This window comes from Alligator sinensis, unplaced genomic scaffold (genome assembly GCF_000455745.1).
Source record: "Alligator sinensis unplaced genomic scaffold, ASM45574v1 scaffold107_3, whole genome shotgun sequence".
In the NCBI taxonomy this organism is placed as follows: Eukaryota; Metazoa; Chordata; order Crocodylia; family Alligatoridae; genus Alligator; species Alligator sinensis.
Genome location: NW_005842578.1, coordinates 497118 through 501676, shown reverse-complemented (window position 1 = coordinate 501676; position 4559 = coordinate 497118). Strand labels below are relative to the sequence as shown.

The 4559-nt window shown below is 61.8% G+C and overlaps 1 protein-coding gene across 1 annotated transcript in view; it reads right to left on the bottom strand.

The window, feature by feature from the left end:
• Window positions 1-4281: 4281 nt before the first annotated feature.
• The window catches only part of STRN4 (striatin 4), a 12959-nt gene continuing 12681 nt past the window's right edge, over window positions 4282-4559 (bottom strand). Inside the window, exon 19 of the mRNA XM_025214305.1 lies at window positions 4282-4538. The gene's annotated coding sequence lies outside the window, so the exon portion shown is untranslated. The remainder of the gene's footprint in view (window positions 4539-4559) is intronic.

The following is a 4559-nucleotide window of genomic DNA, read 5'->3' as shown; positions in this document are numbered from 1 at the left end:
AGAAGAAGCCTGCGGCCCGGCAGGCGGCAGTGCCCAGCTCCCAGGCGTGCCCGCGCCATGCGTAGGCGGCCCACAGCGGCAGTGTCAGTAGGTAGAGCCCGTCCGAGGCGGCCAGGCCCAGCAGGTAGACGGCCAGCACGTTGCCGGCCCGCACCAGGCGCACGAGTGGGCCCAGCGTGGCCGCGTTGGTGGCCAGGCCCAGCAGGAAGGCGGCGCCGTAGAACGTGGCCACGGCGCCACGGCCCGCCTGGAAGTCCACGCCGCAACGTGACGCGTTGGCTGGGCCAGCACCACTGCTGTTGTCCCACATGGCAGGGGTCTGCAGGGAGTATAAGTGTGCCTTGCACGCCTTGCACACCATCGGGCCTGTGCATGCACATACTTGCACACGTACAACTGCACACAGCTGCTTGGATGCCTATGGGCGCGCACATGCTTTGCAGGCCTGTCTCCACACTCGCGTGCACACCCACACATGCCTTGCATGCCGGTCTGTGCCACTGTGCATGTGCATGCCTGTCGGCACAGCTGGGTCTATGCCCACACACCTGTGTCCCATCCAGCCCACCCCGGTGCACACAAGTGTGCACTTTGCACAGCTGCATGCATAACCCACGCAGGCATCCACAGACAGCTGCATGCACTCCCATATACACAGGCATGCACACACGTGTATGTGTCACATCTGTATGGACAAGCTTCTGCACACATGCTCACTCCTTGCACACTGATGCATTCAGGTGCCCATGCATGCAAACACGAGTTTCACCTGTCTGTACACACCATCATAGTGCACACAAGCACACCCTTTGCATGCCTGTATGCACAATCAAGCACGGATCCGCACACAGCGCAGTCTTTGTACACCTGTGTGCACAATCCACACATGCTTCTACACACAACTGCATACACAGCTGTATGCACAAGCATATATGCAGCCATGTGAACCTTGCATGCCTGTGTGCACAACCACTGCATGCAGCAACATAGAATGACATGTACACCTGTTCACACAAGCACATGCCTTAGATGCCTATACCCACAAGCAATCAGGCCCCCCTGCATAAAAATACCCCTGCCTAGTCATGTATGCACCCTCCATGCCCATATGTAATCATGCACTCGCCTATCCATGCACATGCTTTACACACCTGTGTTCAAAACCCACTCATGCCTCTACACACATCCACATGCAGACCTGTATACAAACACCCGCTACACATGCACACCCAGCTATACTTCACTACACTCCCCAACAAGCAGCTACACAGCCACACTCCTCACACATGCCTGTGTGCATGACCATGTGCCTAGTGTGCTGCTGCACACACCACACACCTGTATGCACAATCACACTCCTCACACGCACCCCTCGGAGCCATGTGGCAGCCCCTACAACACCCTGGACATGCTGTCACCTTCACATGTGCCCTGTACACAATCACCTTCTGTCTCCCCCCCCCCCCCCCCCCCCCCCCAGGCATCCAGGTCATGCACACACACGTGCTTTCCTGCAGGGGCACCCACAGGCAGCCCCCTCTCGACATGCGCATGCAGACCCCACAACAGATGCATACTACACAACTGTGCCCATCGTCGCACTCCCACACACGTGCAACAGACCACACATGAACACCAACCCGTGCATGCCCAGAACACTTGCATCCACATGCAGTCCTGTATGCACATGCCAACACACACACACTTCCCCTTCCCCTTGTACACACTACTGACCTCACCAGAGCTCACTCCCACTTTCCACTGACGAGCACTCATCATCCTGCCTGCTGCCCTGGACACACACACGAGCTCCCCACAATGCGTGTACCCCGCACGCCCCCCCCTCCCCCAGCAGGGGCATTGCAATCTCCCAGGGAGGCACCAAGCAGCCTCCCCTGCTGACACACGTGCCACACCTATGCCAGGCTCCATGTGTGAATCGCACACTGCCTCACACCTGTGCACACGTGTGACTGGGGGGGCCTACAGGGGTTCAACCACTGCCCCTGGGGCGATGGTGGGATCTGGGTCTTTCCTGTCTCCTACACCCCCTGGGGCAGCCAGGTCTGTACCCCCAGGGTGGGGGGCTATCTCTGCCCCCCGAAAGAGACCACGCGGCCCCCCCCTCCCCCCACAAAGGGCAAGGGCAGAACATACCGTGCCCTGATCCTCTGCTGCTGTCTGGGCTGCACTACCCCTGGCCCGAGGGGCTTTCCGTGGGCAGGGAGGGGCAGCGCCAGGGACGCTGGCCCAGGACACGCTCCCTCCTGCCCTGCTCCCCACCCGTGCTGGGCAGGGGCTGGCGTTGCCACAGCAGCGACACAAAGGGCCTGGGCACACGTCATGAGGAGCTGATGGCACTGTGCCCCGGGCACACGTGTGCAATGCACTGGCCTTCAAGTGGTGCTGGAAGCGGCCACAGGGCGCACACACATGGCATTGTGGAAGGGAGCCCTGTCGGTGCCCAGGCCCAGGCGTCACACGTGCACCCAGAGCTGGCCACACACTCATTTTGATCACGTCTGCTGTGTGGACGCACACACCCCTACTGTGTGCATACACTCGATGCTACGCATACACACACACCTATAGTGCACACACACTATTGCATAGTCCCACGTATGCACATCTGTAGTGTGTGCGTGCACATACACACACATGCTCACACGCACACCCAACACTACGCCCCACCCTCACCCTGATACTGCATGCAGCTGACACACTCCTCCTGCAAGCTTATATGCCCAGTGGCGGGCCCACTCACCCCACAACACGCCTGGATGTCACAGGCACATGCATGCTCTGCTGCCCGGGGCCTGGCGGGCCCACCACACTTGTGGGACACACACGGATCCCGCGCTGCACTCTGGGAACGCGGGAAGGGAGGAACGGGCCCATGAGGGGGGGCAGCGTGGAGAGCCTGGCCTGGCTGCCAAAAATGCTAAAGGCAAACACAGAGAGAGCCCTTGGGACAGGCACGGCCGGGGGCTTTCCATGCTCCATGTGTGTGCCCGTGATGCCCAGGTGTGCAGGACACACATGCGCAGCACGCAGAGGCATCGGGGACACACATACAAACTCCAAGTACCCAGGGGTCTGGGACACACACATGCACACGTAGCCCTATACACACATGGAACCCAGGTGTCTGGGGGATGGACAACACGCGCACCCCCCCCTTCCCCACGGCAGCCATGGCTCCACTGCACAGCTCTGCTTGCACGCACACGTGCACCTGCTGAGGGGACCCGGGACAAGGGGCGTGCAGGGAACCCACATTTGCAAACACATGCACACGTGTGCCAGGAGGCATGTTTACATTGGGGAGGAAGGGGCACAAGCACAGCTGTGCTCACATGTGGGGCAGGGGCAGGCGTCTCTGCACACGTGTGTGCAAGGCTCCTAGCCCTGGCGGCGCTGGGCACGTCAGAGGAAGGTGCCGGGCGCCCCCTGGTGGACAGCACTGGACCCGGGTCTGCAGCAGGCAGGGGCTGAACCCAGGCGTGGGGGCCCTGCCTGTGCCGAGACACCCCCCCTCGGTGCCGCGTGAAACCTGTCCTTGCCCCTGGGACCCCCAGGAGCAACACGTGCTGGTGCTTCATGTGTGTTCCCACACACCCGTGTGGATACACCATGCATTCGCACACATGCTTGCACAAGAGGCACTGGTTCCCACGTGCGGAGGGAGGACGTGGTGCCTTTGCAAGTGTGTTCGTGTGCCACGTGTCCCCGGGCGCATGTGTTCAAGCACTGGGGGAGCGTGCTCCTGGGCACGTGTTCGTGAAGTGTGCATGCAGGTGCACAGCAAAGGTATGCAGGCTGGAGGAGGTGGGGGCCCATGTATGGGGTTGGGGCCCCAAGGCTTCCCCGTCCTCTGTGGCATCCACACTTCATGGCACGGCGCTATCCCAGGGCCTGGCTGGTGCCCCGCACTCCCAAACCGCACCCCCGTCATGGCGCCCCCACTTGGGCACAGCCAGACTCCCCGGAGCCAGTAGAGGTACATGAAGCACGCGCACGTGCCAATGCACAGTGTGCTGCATTTGCTGCGTGAGCACCAAGGACCCCCACGGCACGGAGCGCAGGGGAGCTCCACCCCCCGCTGGGTACCGGCCCCAGGCCCCGGCCTACCCGGCGCTGTTCCTCCGTGCCGTGACCGAGGCGCAGCCATGTTCCGGGGTCGCAGGGAGGGTGCAAACCAGGAGCCGGTGGCTTATTCCAAAGGGGGTTTATTGAGGTGGGACCTTCCCGGCGGCCGCGGCCCCCTCGGGGTTTGCCGGGACCGGGACAGAGGAAAGAAAGAACCCGACGGAGTCAAATAAATACACGGTAAAAAGCCGAACGGCGGTAAAAAGGCTCCGGCTGCTCACCTGCTAGCGGCTGGAGGGGCCGGGGGGGGCCTAGCTCCGTGTCCCCTCCGCCCCCCCTTCCCCAGGGGCTGGGTCCCGGGGCGCTGGCGGGGAGGAGCCCCCCGAGGCACCGGTGGCCGGGACTATCACACAGTGATAACGGGGTTGTGGGCCCGGGGCCTCGGTTTCCTTTATACACAATATACAAAG